The sequence below is a fragment of the Helicoverpa zea genome, chromosome 3 (assembly GCF_022581195.2).
Source record: "Helicoverpa zea isolate HzStark_Cry1AcR chromosome 3, ilHelZeax1.1, whole genome shotgun sequence".
Taxonomy (NCBI): domain Eukaryota; kingdom Metazoa; phylum Arthropoda; class Insecta; order Lepidoptera; family Noctuidae; genus Helicoverpa; species Helicoverpa zea.
This window is the reverse complement of record NC_061454.1, coordinates 4,250,727-4,273,217: the sequence shown is the minus strand read 5'-3', so window position 1 is coordinate 4,273,217 and position 22,491 is coordinate 4,250,727. Positions and strand designations below refer to the sequence as shown.

At 36.0% G+C, this 22,491-nt stretch overlaps 1 long non-coding RNA gene across 1 annotated transcript in view; it reads right to left on the bottom strand.

Annotated features, from left to right (window-relative positions):
- Nucleotides 1-18,525, bottom strand: part of LOC124645691 — a 270,852-nt gene extending 252,327 nt beyond the window's left edge. The window contains exon 1 of the long non-coding RNA XR_006986264.1: nt 18,271-18,525. This is a non-coding gene — a long non-coding RNA (uncharacterized LOC124645691). The remainder of the gene's footprint in view (nt 1-18,270) is intronic.
- Between the last annotated feature and the right edge of the window lie 3,966 nt (nt 18,526-22,491).

The window sequence follows — 22,491 nt, the reverse complement described above, 5'->3', positions numbered from 1 at the left end:
GTCGTGTTATATGTTATATGTTTTTGGTTTGGCTACAGTTACAGTTAACGTTTAGACCATGACAGCCAGTTTCTTCATCAAAAGTTAAAGCCAAAGTATAAGTCAAAGTAATGTCTAAAGTAAAAGTAACGGTCAAATTCAATTTTTCTATTAGTTTTGCTGTCACTTTAGCCTTGAAAAAACGAATTTGACCGTTACTTTTACTTTAGACATTACTTTAACTTTAACTTTTGATGAAGAAACTCCACCTAACAAGCCATACTTATTTTGAAAATATTCTAAGTAATCACATTTTATATAATTTATTAGTTTTTATGTGCCTAAACATGAGCTCAACTCAAATAGCGTTGTGTTGGTGTAAGATTGTGATTACTATTTGTGAAATAAGTAAGATTGGAACACAAAGCAGTAACCGACATTGTACTCAACAATTACTCAAACATCAAAATCACATCAACGACATATTGCAAAACTATTCCAACATTCTGGCGCCACATTCACAAATGAGTCATCATCCATTTGTTAGAAGTTGAATAATAAGCGATTGATAAAATCGTCCGACTGCCTGTGACAATTCGCACTCGAATCCGACGCACCAACAATGGTTTGGTACCACCAGTTAACCCTGCACCCCTTCCCCCTTTCGCACAAAACAATATGCGGTATCGGAGGGGTGCTAAGGGGTGTTCGCAGGGGTCTTCGAAAGCTGGCTGCGATTCATAAGCCGCCCACCAACTATTCAGTGTGATGTTATTCAACTCTTGATGGATCACAATTTCAGACAACATTGTATGGGAACAAATGAAGTAGTACAATGGAATGGATGTGATTTGTTTTAGTTTTGCTGTCTTTTTTTATTGTTTTATTGGGCGTAAAAGTTACATTGTACCAACTATCGGTCAGTTTCTTCATCAAAAGTTAAAGTTAAAGTAATGTCTAAAGTAAAAGTAACGGTCAAATACGTTTTTTCAAGGCTAAAGTGACAGCAAAACTAATAGAAAAATTGAATTTGACCGTTACTTTTACTTTAGACATTACTTTGACTTTTACTTTGGCTTTAACTTTTGATGAAGAAATTGGCTGTTAGAGAGTAATCACTACGTCCGAAAATTAGGTACAATTAAAATTTCTGAACATCAAGTCTAAGTTCAGGTATAATTTTATGAAGTTGTGAATGTCCTTAATAGCAGTTCATGCAATATGGCTATGGAGTATATAACATAATATATATTAGCGCTGCAAACAAACTCAATTCCTGTAGCTACCGTCTCGTACCGTGACGTAAGGAATTGGAAGAGCGAAACGAGATAAACATGCTATGGCTACATTTATAAGCGGAAAACCAGCGAATAAATTAAAGTAAAATCAAACCTGCTTTTTAGGTTTGTATTTTATTTTCAGCTTTTTTATTGATTAATGGAAGCGAACCTGTGAATTTTAGAAAACCTTCTACAGTATAGACGATATAATAAAGAAAGTACCTCAATAGTCGGGGATTAATTCAATTAGCAATACCCATGTGGACTTTTAGTGTTTTTGCCATTATCAGAAAAAAATGACAATATATCAACACACACCAACATAACCGACTACATGACCAACCAACACCTATATACAGGGCGTAGATTAATGTATTCCGGAAACAAATATAGGGTGTTATACAAGGGTATCTGTCGATAGGCCGTGAGGGATGCGATACCGGAGATATGGGTTATCGTGTGTGTGACCTGTGAAATTGTTGGTCGGCTAAATAATGGTGGTATTGGCTGAAATTGGCCGTTAGATCGTTTGTTTAGTAAAAAGTTTGAAATGTTTGGTGACGCGTTATGTACTGGTTGACATGTTAGTCCTATTAATAATATGGTATTAAGGATAGTAGATCACTCCCTTAAAAACGACAGAATAGATTTTGGAAACTTGGCAGTCGACAGCTTAAACATATGAGTACTCCAAAGGGTTTTGTAGACATGCGGGAAGTAGTTTCTCCATGACGTGGGGGAAAACCGCGAGCGACAGCTACGTTCTTACAAGAGGAATGTATCCTGCTACATCCATGTTAGTCATCGACTACTCAAAAAATTTCTGGTTTCCCTATATGAGAAATAGCTTCTGCCAACGGTTTCACCCGCATCCCGTGGGAACCTCTGCACGAACCCGGATAAAAAGTAGCCTATAAAAGTAGTCTTCCTCGATAAATGGGCTATCTAACACCGAAAGAATTGTTCAAATCGGACCAGTAGTTCCTGAGATTAGCGCGTTTAAACAAACAAACAAACAAACTCTTCAGCTTTATAATATTAGTATAATATAATATAATCTTTATTTCAGACCAATGTCCATACATAAAAACATACAGAAACCAGTTTACAAAATTTGAGCACGTATAAATGCTTTCAGGACGTTTGAGTCCTGCTTTTCCGCAATAACCTGTAGGATGCTGTTGGTGCTGCTCCTGACTCTGCTCAGTAATGATGCGAGCCGCTTGTGTATTATAGCATGGAAGCCGTCTACCCTGGCTTCCGCAAACATACCGGAGGCACTGCAGAAACGGGGCAACCCCAACAACATCCTAAATCCGTTATTATATTGGACACGTAGGGCATTGAGCGTTCTCTGTGTATATCTGAACCACAGGCTGCACGAGTAGAAAGTCTGGCAGTAGGCTTTAAAAAGTGTGACTTTAACTTGTTCACTACAACGCACAAACCTGCGGGCCAGCATGTTACTTCGAACTGCCAATGCCCTACGTTCCCTTTCCATGTCAACTTTGTCCGCTTTAGTTCAATGCCATTTAGCTTTATTGCGGGCACATTTAGTGTATATTTACCGGGGGCCTTGAAGACCATGTACTCGCTCTTCTTAGCATTGTACATCAAACCATGTTGAATGCTATATGCTTCACATATTGCGAGCAACTGCCTCATTGCACTTACAGTTGGGGTCAGCAGCACCATGTCGTCCGCGTAACTAAAGTTGTTCATACAAACGTTGTCAATCCAGCATCCCACTCGAGTGCTGCTGAGCCCAACTATAAGCTCATTAACGTACAGGTTGAAGAGCTTAGGAGAACTTAAACCACCTTGCCTCACCCCACACTCCAACCTGTACGTGTCTGAGAAGGTGTTTGCCCATCTTACATAATTATTCTGGTTTTGGTACCAGAAGTGAAAAATTCTTTGCACCTGTGTAGGCACGCCAGTTTTCTTGAGTTTCTCCCACAACACGTCATACGACACAAGGTCGAATGCCTTGGAGAGGTCAAGAAAGCATGCATACACAGGTGTACTTCTTTCCGTATAGTATTGAACAGTGTGCTTCAGACTCAGAATTGCGCTTTCAGTGGAAAGTCCCGCGCGAAAACCAAACTGAGCGTCATGGATATTGAGATGTTTATCAAGTTCTGAGTCGAGCACACTGTCCAACACCTATTTAATCATTTTATTTATCTCATTACGTAATTAGATGCAATCATTTAACCCCCTCCAACCTACACAGCAACATAACCCTATCACCAACAATGTCCAATTCTCAATATTTCAATTATTCGTGTACTACAAGTGGGTATATTGTGCTGATAATAGGAAAATCTGTCAACACGGGAACAATACAGGAAGTTACATGGATCAGGAATTAGCAGACATTGTGCTAGGACAATGGCGGACGGCGCAACGGAGACGTAGCGATATAATTAGATAACATTACTACATGTTTCGTGTTAGGTTTTGATGGTGATGAAATAAAATGTTTATTTAATACTAGATTCATCATATTAGACTTTATTTATTTATTTTTTATGTAACATACATGGTTCATTATCTACACAGGCATCATTTCCAGTAAATCTCAAAGATTTGTTTATTAGTTTATATGGAGAACCTATTTTGATAAGAACGCGACTTTACCTACCCGTAAGCATTTTCTTCCTTAGTGAGTTTACCAAGTATGGAAATCCCTGAAGAGAAAAATAAATTTTAAACCGGATTCCCAAAAAGGTTCTCAATTCGGATATTTGGATATTTTTCTTTTTTTATAATCTGAATGTTAAAGCCCTTACTTCAAGGACAGCGTTGACTAGAATCAAAATCTTCAGGAAAGCTTTCGTTTTAATCAAGTATTCGAAATATCAAGAGATTAAATCATCAATATAGACAAAACATAAAGCAAAAACATTCAATTGTTTTGCTACTTCTTGAATGTAAAATGTTATCTTATACTTCTTAGTAAAAGATAGTTTTCTCGGGCGGAAAACCTGACAATACTTGGACATCAGTTCGCAAAGTTTCCTTTGAAAGAACTAAACTTTTCAAGTTATAATATCAAATTGAAAATCCACCCGTAATTCAACTATATTGATATAAAATAGTATTATGCACATCCAGAAATTAAAATGTCAACAAGTGAAGTGATATGACGACGACATTTTACCTACTCCCCTACAAAAATAAACGAAAGATCGCAAATTGAGTGTTTGCTTTGCACTTCATTTTGAAAGCACGTTGCATTTCTTACCATTACTTAAGTTATACTTACATATATGTCACAGACCGAATGTGTAACTTGATAATAGCGTGAGGGTGACAAATGACGATCTACTCGATATAATGCTACTGGCATAATGTTTTTGACAAGATATTGTGGAGTGACGTGTGACTATTGTTAAAGTTTTGCTTGCGAAGTTATATCGGGTGTGTCGTTCACAATCACATTAAATCATATCGCATATACTTCATGATATTCTATGGCGAATTGTAAAAAAAATAACCTAATCCATTCAGTGGTTTAACCACAGGAGTCATTTTTTGTTTTTATAATTTACAACATCATGTGTAAGGCAGAGATAAAGTCAGGAGTATCGTATGTTTTGATCAGTTGACAGCTGTCAGTTTTCAAGGGAGAATTTCAGTTGTTTGTAATGACTGACTTTTATATGGTGTTTTAATTTTTCCACATTTTTATTCCATTTACTTTGTGTGAAAAAAAAATCATTTTTTTTATTTTTACGTATTTTTCTTTTATCTTTGTGTTAATCGACATATATTAACCAGTATATTAACGCATTTCATTTAATGTGATTATAAACGACACACCCGATATAGAAATGGTAAAGCAGTTTTTTCAGTAAATATATGAAACTTAGAATCGGAAGTAGCTTAAATTAAAATGAATAAGAATGATTAAAACTAATAGATAAGAGCACCTAATTGATAGGTTAATGCCCACAAAATAACCTTCGCTTTAGCGGCCTGACACAGTGTATAATACATACTTTCGTTCCTAAAAATCCAAAATAAAATGATACGGCCTGATTTTACTTGTCAAATAAAAATAAATATGAACTGTCCCCACTTCTTTGGCCCCGAATTGAACCTCACCATACATCACAACTCACGTATTAACATTATAAAATTACAACACAATTCTATTGAGATCTTAACAATGCCGTAACTGGCTGGGTTGACGTGAATATAAATTGTATAATCGTCGGCTTACGGACCGTGCTTCGTACACTGCGTCACGAGACGTGGCGTATGCTAAGTCTGCTCAACTAATGGAGAAGTGATCAAGATTGTGACGTTACTACGAAGGATCATTTGTGGTGTGATAATGGATACTACATTTAGATCTGAAAAAAAAGAGATTTTTTGCTGTTAGTCTGAATTTTTGCATCACAACTGATGTAGTAACTATGTATTGCAATATATAGGCAATTGAAAAGACTAAACAATCATTCAAGAGGAATCGATCTTTAAATTCTATTGAAAGAAGAGTTTAAAAGAAACTGGCAGCATACCTGTGTCGCGAATAGCATCTATTTACGAAAAAGGCATCTGAAATTTAGCATCAGGTTAAATTGCAGATACTCAAACTCGTTAAATAATTACTTGGCCTATTTAATTAACACATCTAATTGACACAAACTTTCAAAAGCAATCTGACATTTCACTTACATGCCCCAAAACTTTACCGTAACGGAAGCCTCGCATAATACGTATGATCGTGACAATGCAACCCTGTGTCTGCTCGGTCACTTGAACTATTATAAACGCTAATGTGCGGGCCCTCTATGTTTGAAGGCCACAACTTTGTGCTAGCTCTTTGTAGTCTTTGTACAGTACAATACTGATATAAATTCACTGAGAATTGTCTGTTATCGGGCTCGTTATGTGTAGTCATGTGTTTGTAAGTTCTATTGTTGCTGTTGGGTATAAGAAAGACGGTGTCTTGAAATCGATGTCTATAAAAGTATTTAGGTACGTTCAGAAGAGAATTGAAAAAAACTTATTGCACACTATAAAATATTAAAACAAAGAAAAACGACAAATGTCACCATACATGTACAATAACTTCTCATTCATGACAAAGATGTACACTTCTCAAAAACATTAAGTACGTTCAGCTGACGGGGCCTACACCGCTGAAATCATTATCATCAGCATCATAGCAGCCAATTGCCGTCCCCCACTGAAATATCTGAGTGTAAAAGAAAAACTCTGTATTCAAATTGAACTGGCGCGGGAGCGGTTGTTTCTCCGTTCTGGCCTAACATGTTCAAATAATAATTTTCGTCAACAGATTTGCAAAAAGCATTTGTAAATTCAAAATCTCTTTTTTATAGCTTGGTCACCCTAATTTAAAATGAGAGTTGTTATTTATGAAAAAAGGCAAGTTATGAACTTGCACAAATGTATTAATTTCCTTAACCTTTAATTTGTCATTTTTAGTACTATGTGCACCGTAATATTTAGGTACCAGATCCATTCCAAACAAAGCCATCAAAACACAGACTACATACCGACGTACCAACGATCAAAAATCGAATCCCTCCACATTAAATGGCGACATAATAAACCCTAACAAATAAATACACGTCGGGAGATAAGTTATCCGTTCAGACGATATGAATAGAGCGTGGTACCGCATGCGTCGACTAGCGACAATCGCAATAGAATATAGGTAGAGTCCGCACAAAGTTCTTTTGTCACGATTATCGTGGAAAATCCGATCGGGGGAAGTGTGGCGGTTGCTTTCAACATCGGCAAACTGCATTATGAGCTATCTGAGCCATTGTTGAGCGGCGCAACTCTATAATCTAGTGTTCTGGTGGGACGGTGCGGCAGCGTAACTTTGCGTCGTCCGAGCCTGCTCGATTGTGAATCGATTCGACGATTATCGTGCTTTAAGTTTCTCGATTTTTAAAGTCTTGGTCTCAAATTGTGTCGGTTGCGCTACAAGCATTGTCTTTCATGAAGATTTTGTAACAACAAAGATTCAATCGTTTTAAATCATAACATTAATGATTTGCTATAAAACTAATTTAATTTAAATTTTCTCAGCAGACATAAAAGATCCTTTTCATACATTACGTCACAGCCACATTGTGGGGGCATGTAAAGAAAATCTACTTTCCAAAAAGCCATAAGCGATAATGGGCAAGAGTTCGCAACTTCATTCACCAGATTATAGGCGATCCATTGAAAATATCCATAAAAGTCGAACATTACCCGAAACAATGGAGGGGTGGGCTGGGTATTAGGTGCTTGCGCTATTGAACAACTTTTGTCCCATTGTGTTGTCCACTAGAGGAGGCAGGGTGGGCCGAACAAAGACACCGCGCAGACATAGACCGAAATTCATCAGCAACACGATTGTTTGCTACATAAAGGACGCCATTGTCGACAAATATGATATCGTAACACAATGTAGATGTAATAATTAGAGCACTAAGACGCTTTTAGATCGTCCCACTCGAAAATCTGGATAGATTTAAGATTATCTCAATAGTTGTTGTTTTCAGAGATAATTTATTTTAGAAGCAGTTTTTCTTATTATTAAGACTTTAAAAGACATGTAATTTACTCATTTGTAACGCTTTTATTTCATGTTAAAATAGTCGTCTAACATACATATATGATGCATTCTGTCATCTCCAAAACTTGAACACGAGCTTTTCTCTATGATCGCCAATTTCTCATGACGGTGACATCAATAATGAAGAGATTCAATGTTTGTAAAACAAGAAATAAAACCTATAACCTTCTTCGACAAGGTAGGACTAGCCATTTTATACGAAAAAAATTTTGAATAGCCATTAACTTAAAAAAAAGAAAAGTAAAATTCTTTTAATTAAACTTATGGTATTACATTATTTTTTGTGACGTTCAAGCCACTTTAGTACCAGCACATTTCAAAAAAGTTTGCTTATCAAAAAAATATGCGTTCTTATAACCATGTCACCTCTTTTTGTTCATCCTTACAGATTATAAACTTGGGTGAAAAATTATTAAAAACTTGATATTCTTTAGATGTTTTTCATACACTTTGTACACACAGGTTCGATCAATCCAAAACACAGATTAAAAGAGTCAAATAAACTTCATAGTAATTGCATTTACCCGCTGACTCTTCCAGTAGCCTACCCCGGCGTGTGCCAAAGTGATTCCGAACGACAATAGAAAGCCAACACTTTCCCTTTTTTCATATTTGAACTCACTTAAACCTTGCGATTTGCGGTTTGCTACTTTTGTTGGTTTGTTTGTTTGTCGTCGGATTTCCTTACGTTTTTGTACATGCTAAGTGGTGGTGTCGTATCTTGTTACTGAATGTGGTTTTTGCTAAGGATATGCGGATTTCTGTTTCGACATCTGTGTGAATACAAGGAGACTATACTTAAGTTTCACCAAAAGTAATAATTGCAATTAATAGTTTTGTAAGACTCTGTTCTATAGCCATATGCAGACGACCTAAAGAAAATTGCGTAAGTATTATCGCCTTAAAAAGCGTATTTAGGCTGGCAGATAACATCCAAGGCTCGGCTTAATCCGTCAAGAGCGAACCCCTGCCTAATCTACATCGCTTGCCATTCACAACTATTGTGTGACGGCCCGTCCATTGTTTAGTGCAATCGATAAAAATGACACTTTGGCCCTTCTCCAACTGTGGACGTAGATGGTAAATGCAGTTTAGATTTTCTAAAAAATATTGGTCGTTAAAAATGTTTCGGATATTCGTGTACGAATAACCTACATCTATGCAGCTCGGTTTTGACAATGGCTTCGATATCCATACTCTTTCGGGACAATAAAAATTTTTTTTATAAAAAAGTATCAGCGATGTCGACACATTGTTTGTGGCATTATTTGAAAATAGAACAGGTATACGAACTTTAAATATTTTTGGAGATATACCTAAATAAAATTAATAATTAATAATATTTTACGTTATGGCTTCCACATTGTCTTGTGCTTTCACATTCTTTACAAGAATTTTCTAAAATAAAAGTAAAAAAGCCCCACATAACCGCGCCACCCCACATTACGGCGTGAATGGCTATTATTGAATCGCATTAAGTTAATACATCCATGAATAATAGGAGCGCTTTATTACAATTGTTGTCTCCTGGTTTAACCGTGATTTTCCGAGGGTTGTGTTAGGGTAGAAAGTGTGGACATTTTTATTTAGGTACTAATGAAACACGGCATCGATCAATTAGATGAAAATCGAAAAATACATTTTTTATTGTTGATTTTATGATTTCAATTTGTCGATTCATTGGAAAATATCCAAGGAATAAAAAAATCATCTTCCCGGTTTATGGAATGCCAAACCTAACATAATTTTTCGTGGCACTAAAATTAGCCAAAAAGTTTCATATTCATATTATTTATTTGCATTCCACAATGTATAAAATAGGTGTAACAATATGGCTTAGAGCTAAGTACAATTGTGGACCCTGTAGGGCACAGCAAAATAAAATTAAAATTAAATTTACAACTATATTTATATAAAAATCCAACAATTGACTTTATTATTAAACATATAAATTTTTCGTGTCGTTTCCATCAGCAACTGTCTTTCAATTATAAAAATAGTAATCGCAATTCTACGGAATAATAGACAATTCGTAATTCGAATTTAATTTAAATGACTTTCCAACCTACCATCATTGGATACCATTAGCACTCTTTTCAAGCTTGCTTGGTTTTTTCCAGCACTTAATTTATTTTCTTTTCACTTATAGGAAAAACACGCTTATTGTATCATCAATAAGATTATCCCATGGCGACCTTATTTTGTAAATAATATCAAAGGCATCATCGAGTGGTTTCGGACCTTCAATTATAAATTACGTTCAAAGCAGCTGAATAGCGAGTAATTTTGTGTCTTTCAGGGAAAATATGGTCTTGGAGCAAGTGATAAGCGGAAGCGGACTGTCAATATTTGTGATTTTTTGTATTATCTTAGGCCGCTGCCTCGAATTTTGCGGGCAGCGAGGCGGCAGCGGCGGCGGCGCGGGAGCGGCAGGATCTTACGCGTATAATCAAATGGACCGGCCCTCGAATACAGCGGCGCGCGGGAGCGGGCAACGAGCGGTGAGCTCCATTCAAAACGGTGACAGAACGCGCCGCTGCCGCCCCGCTGCCCGCAAAATTCGAGGCAGCGGCCTTATACTATTTATGAATACGTTTAAGACGATTGTAAAAGACTTACATAAAGATATTTAAATAAACTTTTTGTTGACTAGACACTCATAGAAGAAGGACTTAGGCAGGATAAAAATTTGATATACTGTTTACCTACCATACTAATTGTTTGTGGTGTGTGGACATAACTTCGGTGTATAGGTATATAAAAGGTAAATAATCACGAACATATTCTTTCTTAGCTGATTCTCCAACCGCGTACAAGTTGTACCAAATCACTTGCGTTTGAGGATAGCTCATTGTGACCAATACAAAAAGGAGCGCCGGCCCCGCTTTCAGAATATCTTCATGAATACTTTTAACTCTGAAAGCCGGACACCAGCTTGCTCTCAGACGCAGGTTAGGTACCGTTAGATTTAACAATAGTATGTGTCTAGCTGAAATAGTAATAAACTTTATTTATGGAAAATATATTTCGAAATGTGTTGAATGAATAGATTGTTTATTTTTACATTTTCTTGCGCATTATTTATGGTAAATTTAGAGAGTCACTTTTCAAATATAGTGTACAAAAAATGTAATGCTGTATTTTCGTAACCTAATTGCATAATGGGGAAAAATATCCAAAAACGCTTATTTAACCAATGTATTAAACACTACACCCATACTTAATTAAAATACAAATTAATGAGATAGCAACCCTTGGCCTAAACGTAGAAATATTCAAAAGAATTCACCACAAGAAAAGTGCAATCATCAAAAGATATATTATAAGTGCGGCCGCACACCATGGCCCCCATGATTTCTATGGATGTTATATGAATAGTAAGATTTGTAAAGCCTGTAGGAGTAGGTTACCCATTTTTCTACCCCTTTGTGTGTCGCCCTCGTTCTCCGACGCTTTGCCGAGATGTGGCGAGATTCCGACGTAAAGTGTCGCTGCTTTTACGAAACTTCTGTAATGCCTCTGTGATTATCCTTTACGCTTTAGTTTTGAATTTGAAATTTAAGTATGTCGATTTTGGAAGGCTCGATTGGATCTTTGCAGAATTCAGAAGGATGGAGGTAGCATTAACAATCACTCGTGAAAAAAATATAGTTGGAAAATTCACTGTGGATACGGACAAGGATTTTATATTTGTGTTATATATATTTTTTAATTAGATTTTCAGTAATTGAAGATAATTTTAAGTACGAAAATATGGTTTGTATTATTTATTCAAGTTAAGTAAACAGTGCAAGAAACGAAGATCCTTTGAAAAACATTTTCTTTTCAATCTAGCTTTTTTGCGATCACATGACCATGCCTAAGTACCTACTTCTCATTTGACTGATAACTCATAGAACTCAATTCTTGCTCAATTATATTTTGATCCTATTTTAAGCGATCGCAAACTTGCAACATCTAGCCTACCAGTTATTCATTGCAACACAACCTACATTACCACGGACAAACCATATACATATCTACATTGATAGCTTTGATAACAGAAGCTATATAGAACAATGATTGCCAGTCAGATCTCATTCAATTACAATGCACTTGATTGTATAGAAGTAATGACGCGAAGATAATGTTCGTACAGAGAGCTCAGTGCTCCTTACATAATCAAGATATCAGATGATCGGGTGACAGCTTTCAAAGTTGATGTTGTTACCGTCAGTCGGTTCAATTGGTTGTTGCATAATTTCAATAATTAGTTTTTTTTATATAAAATCTTAGACTTCTAGATATGTTCCTTAATTTTTAAATTTAATTTTTAAACGGAGACCATTATGATCCTCCTCTTACAGAATCTATCTGTTGATTTTGGTTGCCAGAGATGTTGTTGTTGTTACAGTCTTTTTATCATCCCACTGCTGGGCACAGGCCTCCTCTCACACGAAGAAGGATTGAGCATTAATCACCACGCTTGCTCAATGCGGGTTGGTGATGTCAAACATTTGAAAATTCCCAATTTTTCACGTTTTTCATCGGTTTTTTGCAAATATCTCCAAAAATATAGGTTTTATCGAAAATTTATAAAGAACAAAATTGTAGCAGGTAAAACAACGAACAATTTGTTTTTTTATAAAAGGTCCTAAGTGCAATATTAAGCTAGATATTAAAGATCAAAGCCGTTTTTTATTTTGTCTGAAATTTAATCGACGTAGTTTATGCCATCTATTATTTTAGTAAGTTGATCAATTTACCAGTTTTATTATTTTCCGGTGACATATATACACATTACAATAGTTGTGACTCTTTATTATACTGCCTACTTTCACATTGCCCCAAATATTGACACTCCGAAGTTTTCAGTTACTAAGTAGAAAAAAATATGACAAGTTTTTGGACCGTAACTCCTTCAATTTTCATGCTATCACAATTTATAAAAAACCACTGTAAAAGTAATTAAGAGAGCTACAACATCCATCATTGCAATATATAGTAAAGAACTTTTTTCTAAAACGGTGAAGGGTTAAAGTGCTTAAGAGAGGCTGTGATTGCGCTGCCACGCGCTCTTTAAACAATCATATCTCCGTCAATTTTTGTTCGACAGAAAAAACAAACAAACCAAATTGTTTGTCTGAAAAATACCCAAACATTTTTTTATCGTACACTTTTATACGTATCTGTCGCAATTTTTGAGATATTATGAAAAACAAGTGGGTTTTTCTTTAATTTGAAATTTTGTTCTTTTCGTTAATCGTGACTTTTTTTTAAAATATCTGTCCTGAAGCAGCCAAACTGATACTATCTATCAAACTCTTCATAATAAAGTTAATCCTAGGCGGAATACGAGTAATTTTAATTTTGGTGGAAATGGCACTTATGAAACCCATTGATTTAAAAGAAAAAATATAAGATGCTCCCCTTATTTGCAATACAGCTCACTTATTTTACGTGCAAAAGACTTTTAGTAGTACTCATCTTAAAGCTTATTTCAAGCACTACAAAACCCATTTGTATTCGAATGCATAAAATGCATCTACTCGCCGCTACATGGCATTGACCACAACAATTAAATTTCAAACAAAATAAAAAACGGCTTTGATCTTTAATATCTAGCTTAATATTGCACTTAGGACCTTTTATAAAAAAACAAATTGTTCGTTGTTTTACCTGCTACAATTTTGTTCTTTATAAATTTTCGATAAAACCTATATTTTTGGAGATATTTGCAAAAAACCGATGAAAAACGTGAAAAAATTGCGAATTTTCAATTGCCAATAACTTGAAAAGTATTGGATTTTTTTTTAAACTTTAAAGACAACTTTAGCTTAAAATTAGGTCTTCTATCGATATCCGAGGTTATTTTGCAAAAAAAATATTCACCCCAAAGAAGGGGTGTCAACCACCCCCAGGGGGGGTGGCGGAGTTCAAATCATATTCACTTTTGAAGTTAAGGGTAAGATGAACCTAATTCCAAAATTTCATGCAAATCGGTTCACAGTAAAAAAAATCGTAGCAATAATGCTTCAATGACTGCACTAGTAGGTTTAATGCTGCGTAACTTCGGGAAAATGGGCTGCAGTGCAGATGTGCGATGTTCCCGAATCTGCCTTATCTTGAAAGAAACTTCTTGTCATTTGAGAGAGAACTGTATCTACTGCAACCGGTAAGAACAATAAATTAATGAGACCCAATTTCATGTCAGTCCCTTTAAAGCTTTCCAATGAAAACATTCAAACAACGACATTCGTACAGCTAAACAAAATGATATACTTAATCCAAAAACCAACGAAAATACATACAAATCTAGCTGCAAACACCATTAAGAAACGAACAATCGGAGCTCTGATGAATTTCGGTTTATGTTCCACGCCGTAGAGTCTTTGTGGCTCTACTTTCAGCTACACAATAGGGACAAAAGTTATTCAACGACAATGCGAGCACCAAATACCGATCGCCCAACCCCCTACACCCTCTGGTACCCTAGTACCTAACCATTGTTTACTTTAATACTCTACTTTTATGTATATTATCGATAGACAGAATAGCGATTGTCAAATTAGAAAATGTTCAAGACAATTTTCGGGTGTGGATATTTCAGGTTGATTACTCTTTCAGACAATGCTTTCTCTGCTCATGGCTAGGTTGGCAGTCCTTGGGGGAGGCGTACGTGTAGCAATGGACGGCAATTGGCTAATATGATTGTGATGACGACTCTTGCAAATAGGTGGTTTGAAGTGTAGTGTACATTAAGAGCTGCTTAAAAGAGATAATGTTTTTTAAATAAGTAATATAATGGTTAATGCAAATCAGAGTTTCAGTTCATCATAATTTCAAGAGTTAACGCTAGTTGAAAAATAATTATGTTCTCTTTCATCATCATCGTCTCCCGACGACTTGGAAAAAATAATTTTGTTTAAATATTGCTAAAAGTTTGTATTAATAAAATTCATGTTTTTGTCTGCGGCTCCGCGTAATGAAGCACTCGTACAAATTGATTTTGTATTTAGAAAGATAATGTTCTAGAATAGTTCAATGAGATTTTTTACAGAAACGCCCGGGATCCTAACGGGCTCGAGCATCACACTGGCGTGCACGCACCTTTCTGCCTCTTTTCTGCTATATCACTTAAGTTCCTCCATATTGGAAGATCTTAAAGCTGACAAACTAATTACCAGATCCTCAATGCCATCAAAATAACCCGCCGTCTGCAAGATGACATCATGCTTAACAATATTTCGACAGTTTCTATTCACATCGCCAGCATTGTTACAAAAAGACTGAGCGCTCCTACAAAAGCTGTAAAGAATGAATGGGAGTGGGCGAAGGGGGGAGTCAATTCAATAGGAGAAAGGAGGGATGTGTAGTTATGTAAGTATGTTTTGTGGTGCGTGCCGGGATCCGAGAGGAAGCAGATTTTTTAAATTTTAAACGAAGAACATTGTATTCGATATGCTGTCACTATTTTACAATACGCCAATTTTGTTTTTCTTCATTGGATTCTGTAATTTGCAAATTTTTGCAATGTCCGAGTGTGGTCCAAACAGTCTATTGCTAATTTCTCTTTCAAATAAAAACTGTGTTCGTCATGTTTCAATTAATTGTCCGTATTTAAGCAAACAAAATAAGAATAGGTAATTAAGTGGGCCTATACACAATTTAGTTTCAAAAGATATATTCATGATACATTTACAAAAGTATTTATTTAGAAATCCATACCCACCAAATAATAATTCAATTGACAGCTCAATTGTATAGCCCTAGCAAGAGCCTACACACATTTTGTAAAGTTACCGAGTGACGATTCTATTCCATTTTCAAATAAGCATGACTAATGATTTCTTAACAAGCAGGTTTTTCTTTGAGTAGTCCCTCAGTGCTTACTAAACAAAAGTCGTAGCCTCACTGGCGGTTTCACGAACAACTTTAGTGTGACCCCACAAAGCTGTGGAACGTCATTTAAATGCACACGTTTCATTGGCTCTCAATGCTTCAGGGAAGTAGAAAAAGAACGGGCCAATTACGACGCTTTTGTGACTATACTCTTTGGGGTCTCGAGTGTAACTTTATGTGTGGGGATCTCTGAGGTTTTTTATTCGGTATCCGCGTTTTATCCATAACGGCGTCTTTTATAAGCAAAACTTGGCCAAGTGCGTGTCGTACTAGATTTACTGTAGGCTTTATTTCATAGTTGGTTGCGCACTAGTTATCTTTCTTCTGGGGCACTTGTTTCTATTTCGAATCTTTAAGAAACATTTATTTTTATGTGTTTTATATTTTTCTAAAATATGTCTTGTATGTCGCTTACAATGTTATCAATCATCTAATTTAATTTCTCAGGTTGATGTTTACCTCATCTATTTACAAACATGTTTTTATTAGTTTACTCGTCTTACCGAAACCCCCTAAACCTTAAAAAATGTATCAAGTAAGTACGGAACGAATCCTGTAATGGCCAGCAGGAATGGGTAAACCAAGGAGCCGCACCGCAAACACCACCTAAGTATCTTTCCTTTGCGCACTTTGCTACACCGCGCTTTCAAAAAACATTCAGCAAATGAAAACTGACCCGTTCCTCGGGAAAATCCCTATAGCTGTTTATGTGTGAGCTGAGAGTAAATAAGGGAGTAATTATTAAAAAATATTAAATTCTTATCAAAAAGTAATCATTGTTTGTTTACAAGTACAAAAGTAGAAGTTATCACATTTTCTCATTAGTTTAGGTTTGTTTTGTAATTTTGCTGAAAATTACACACACATCAGCAGCGTTCCCAATATTCTACCTATCTCTTATTTTGCTTACTCGGGATAGGAATTTGATTTTGGGCAGTCGCTCCTTGTAAAGCGCTGGTACTCAGCTGCATCCGGTTAGACTGGAAGCCGGCCCCAACAAAGTAGCGAAAAAAGGATCGGAAGATGATGGATGATGGATAGGAATTTGACATTGCTTGTAATTTGACATTACTATCTCTAATGAGCAAATCAATAGATGGATAGAGTGATTGGGAACGGCCGTCAGTATATTAAGATATATATTTGAACACAAAAGTTAAGCAATAAACAAATAGGACCATACTCTTGAAATACCTACCTCTCTGTTTTTAAACAGCATTTCTATAATTTTCTGCAATAATCGTATCAAAACTATTTATTTTCTAAATGGATAAAATTCTGTTTTTGCGTACGTGCTCATTTACAATTTAAGCAGAGATCTTGTAGACTTACTCGGACACGCAAGGGTCTGACTTACTATAAAACAAGTGGCAAATATTTTTTTTTACGATTTTGCGAATTGCAAAATCATATATTTACTGTGGTTAATACAGCATCTATTTATTCATTTATCTTATTAACTAAATATTGCCTAGGTTCAGAAGTAGCTGTTTGAATAGTTCCTTCGCGATCAGCTGATCAAGTCTTGATTGTTGAATTGCTTCAACGTATGGGCCATTCCTGGCCCTCTTATTAAAAGATAAATTCCACCGAGATAAGGAATTTAAAAGGCCAATTCAATAAACTAAAGCCTTTTGATTAACTTACCACAGACATAAAATGACACATAAAATAAGTATGTAGTTAAGTACATAAGCACGAAGCCCCGTCTAGATGAAAGCCAAATAATCTGTGTTCCGATCAAAATGCATTTATGGTGTTGGTCGTTCGTTAGCCAGCCGTCAATACGGCTCTCAGTCCACCGGCTATAAATTTAGTATTGAGCGGACACAACAACAAAGCGCGTTTTGTCTTGCAAATGAAAACGCGCACATTTCGGGGTATTGTGCGCGGCTGTTTCGGTGCCCGCCATTATTAACGGCGAACATGAAAGACAAAAGGTTCGTCTGCAGCACTGAGGCTGGCCTAGATAGCGGATTATTGTACTAACACAATAGGAGCGTTAATTCTGCGACTCGTACCATTATTTTGTTGTTTGCAACTTTATCGCGTTTATCGATGTGACGCGCGATTGGTTTTTTGATGGTTCGTTTGGTTTGCTTTTATCATGTTGTAATGTAGTTATGATGGTCAATATTTCGGTACATAATGGCGTTTGTTGCTGGGAATAAATTATTTTTGAGCAAGTAGCCTCTTCATGAAAAGTTTCAACCATTGGATCTTTTTGTGATTTATGATAGAGCAAAAATTAAACTTAGGAATAATCTCATAGGTATTCTACGTAAAGCACATAAACGTTTAAAAAAATCTGGTTAAAAACTTGACCAAAAAGTTATGGCCTTTAGCAGTGATAAGGTTGTAGCAGAGATAAATCGACGAGCTAATGCCGGCAGCGTGCCCTTAAACTTGAAAGAGCATGTGTATCCTCTTGAAAACACACACGAAGAAAAAATACATAAGTAACTGAAAAATCTAATTAAATTCCAACAAGTTTCTTATAGATCTCATGCAAAAACTTACCGCGAAATCCAAAAGGAGGCCCTGCTATTCCAATAAATTCCCAATAACCGCACAACACATCACGCATCCACAGATAATTCACACAAAAAATAATTCTGGCACACAACAATCACGAACACACCGGAATTTTAAAAACAGAACACCATTAAAAGCTTGGCGGGAAAATGTATTTACGAAAAAGTTCGCTAGGCTATGGCTGCGTTCTATTGGAACGAACGCGCGTAATGGGAGGCGGGCACAGACTGTGCCGGCCGGCGTGAGTTGAGTGCCAGCCCGTCAGAGCCCGCGCATGGTCCTCGCGCATCCACGACTATCGTGGTCAAACTTCACCCTTTCGCATACCCTTGCATAATGCACTTCCCTCTTACGATGCAATTAAATGTTTACAATACATTAACTTTGGCTCATTCATTGTTCACCGACGGGGAAGTAGCGTTGGTGCTTGTTTAGATTTTAGTTACATATTTTATTCATTAATTTGAGCTGCTCAGCAAAATATGCAGAAATAATTAAAAAACATGTTAGGTATTCTATTCTCAAAGGTGTACCTATAATATTGTATAGCTATGCTACAAAATAGCAAATATTCAGGAACTTGTGTGAAGAGGAAAAGTTACATAGATTAGCTTGCCTGGATGATCGCGCAAAGTCAACATTTTCAAGGTTCATACCTTCTTCATGATCATGCCAATTACAAAAATAATTATATTTAAGTTTCAAAATTATAAAAATCTTTACAAAACTGTTTCTTTCATAATAACCATTAAAGGAACTCAATTGGTACTACTGATATATCTCCCTCAACGCCTACGTCAAACTCCAACGCCAATTGTTGTCTTATAAGAATCGTCACACAAAAAACACGAACAGTAACTGTGTAACACAATAGTGCGTACGACAAATAAGATATGTCCCATCAAAGGAAGAAGCCACAGACAGCAGGAGCAGATACAATGTGGAAACGTTGGGTAATATGTCCGAGCACAATGGCGCGAACACGAGACACAAAGCCGCGCCGCGTATTGTGTGAACCTGCACAATACACCTTGCATACACACACGCCACCACTAATCGTACACTCAATAAATAATTGCCAAATCATAAACCACCTTATTACAAACCAAAAAGATTCAATCACGCGAATTGCGGCCGCATCTACAACGTGGCCGTTGGTATTGCGTGTCAAAATAACTGATATTAATGGAAACAGTAGTTTTCTGTATGAATTGATCTTTCATTTTATGCATGGCCTTGTTTATTGTTAAAAGGTTGTTTGAACTTGTTTATATTGGATTGTGTTTATGGAGGTATGCCATGATTTAGCCATTGTTGTTGGTTCATTATGAAACTGAAATTAAAAAAAAAAAAACAAAACATTTTGATCTATGTAATACTATTTATTTCATTTCAGATTTCAATAAAGTTGAAGGTTTGCTTGGAAAAAGAAACATGCAAAGAAAAGTAAACGACTACACTGCCCGTGGTGCTACGCGTAGTCGCTGCGTAGCGTTTCGTAGCACGGCGTAGACTTCAATTTATTTATGTCAGTTAATTTGGACAAATACAATACAAATTTTATTATCTATTTGAGTATCATGTAATGGCCCGTTTTTTGGCAAAAGAGTGTAGGATTTCTTAACGTAGGTAACTATTACAAAATTATAAAACTCAAACACATCCTGTTTCTGAAAAAAAAAAAATATATTATTCCTGATACATCCATTAAGAAAACACGGAATATCAAACAACAAATTAATAGGTACATAATTATAAGAGTTTACCCTAAAATTGCTTCTAAAGGCCTATGAAATAAATGATTTGGCTTTGAAATATAAACAAGAAGGCTCGTGTCGTATATTATTGTTGATGGAAATGAATGTGAAAAATAATATTAAGAACTTCGGCCTGTTAAAATTGCGGTCGAATTAGATCTCATCCAGCATTTAAATTCTTGGCAAATCGAGGTAGCAGCGTGGTCAGGAATATAATAATATACAAAAAAAATGTGTTAAAAATATTGCGAGGGCTTACATTTGTTTACCTACACTGTATGTTTCGAACAGTCAGATTTATTAGTTTTTAAGTACCTACTTATGTACCTACCTATTTCTACTAATTAGCTTCATTAGAATCTTTGTTCAATTAATATTTTGTTACGATAGTAGCATGCTTTTTACAAATTGTAGAAGTTCACCGCACAAGCAGCTATTCAGGTAAAAAACTACTTCGAGATTTTTCTCATCCCACATTTTCGGAATGAAAATTAAACTTGGTAATACGGCGTACCACATATTTTTTCTTCAAAGGATATAACACAATGTAGCCTCCTAATATTTTAGAATAATGTAGATATACCGGCCATATCTTGCATACTTCAAAGCGGCCATAAAGCGTCATTGGGAAGGTCTCACTTCTATAGAGAGGCGAATACAAAAGACGAAAAGAGGGCTAGGTAATGGCAGACACAATGGAAATACTGTTTGGACTAGTAGGAGGCGGGCCGCCCTCACTAACTCCGTACAATGGTCCACCGCGAAACTTATTTTATTCCTCCACACTTATTTATTTTTTGTAGCTATCTACTTTCAAGTTTTACACGTGAACGCATTCGATTGTGTGAGATCTATTGTTGGGAATATAGATTTTAAATGGATAATTTTCATGTTATGCTGAAAAAAGATTGTTTTTATATCTTGTATTTTGATTTAATTATATTTCGCTTACTTTCTCTCTTATCTAGATAGGTACTAGCTTCTACCAGTGGTTTCACGCGCATCCCGTGGAAACCTCTGCACGAACTCGGATAAAGAGTAGCCTATAGCCTTACTCGATAAATGGGCTTTCTACCTAACACTGAAATAATTTTTCAAATTGGACCAGTATTTTCTGGGATTAGCACGTTCAAACAAACAAACAAACACCTTATCATATTAGTAGATATAGATAAGTATAGATACTTATGTATAGAGTGTACTTGTTATATTGAATTACATATTTTAATACTGACGTGGTAGTCGTAATCCGTAATACCAAAAGTCTTTATCAATATAAATAAAATATGCTTAAAAGGTACCTCCTATCAACCGTTTAGGAGTTCCCCGAAATGCACATTGTCTCATACATCATACATAGTAGTCATAAAATATTATTTTGTTGTAAAGATCTCGTCAATACGAATGAAATAAGCCCAATCACGTGAGAGTTGCTATATACCGATATGGAGTTCCCTTGATATCGTCGCCATCATCAGGTAAGGTCCATACCTTAACAGTCTTATGAGCATATCCGATGCGTGCAAACAATTTTCAAGCGTTGTTCACGATTTCTCGGGGATCATCATCAGATCCTGACCTGGAGACAATGATACCCAAATGCGAGTGTTATCATTCATGAAACGAAAGAATGAAATCGAGAAACGAAGTAAAAAAAACATCTATACAGGAATGAATTTTATAGTGCGCAAACTTTGTCATCTTATAGTTAAATAAGTTTTATAGATACGTATATTTTTATTTTTAGTGTTTTAGTACAAAACAGAAAAGTTATTGATATCGAAAGATGTTTATTTTGTAACCGATAGTACGGTCACAGGCGTCATAGTATGCACGGCGGCAACGCGAAACCGGTTTACTGACGGAGCTCCGCTCGGCGCGCGAAAGAATAGTTGGTATCCATATTTTGCTGATTTTAGGGCGGACAAAATAATGAAAAATTTTTTTTTACTGATGATGCAGACATGTTCTGTTAACGATTCTGGACCACCAGTTTTTTTTGCGCACTGCTTAAAATTCATTCCTGTATTGAGAACCTCCTTTTTTTAAGTCGGTTGAAAATTATTATTCATCACTAGCATTTTTATAGTCGCTTTGCTGGACACATCACAGGCCTCTTCTAACACAAAATAAACACAAATTACAGAAATATTGAGCGTTAAATCAAAATGCTTGAACAATGCGAGCTGGTGATTTCATACTTAATAGTCCATGTTTCTTCCCCTATTATCTATCATGGGTGTCCAAGATTAACTTAGAAAATTTGCCTGTCCTGGATGAAATCGAACCCACGAACTCGTGCTTGTGCTTGAGAGCTTGGTGCAATTTTCACTAGGCCACCACGACTTCTATCGATAAAAAAGAAAACTGAAAAGCCGTGAAGTCAAACCTTCAATGATCGTTCCATATCATTCAAAAATTGAACTTTCGTTCGTCATCTGTTCACCAT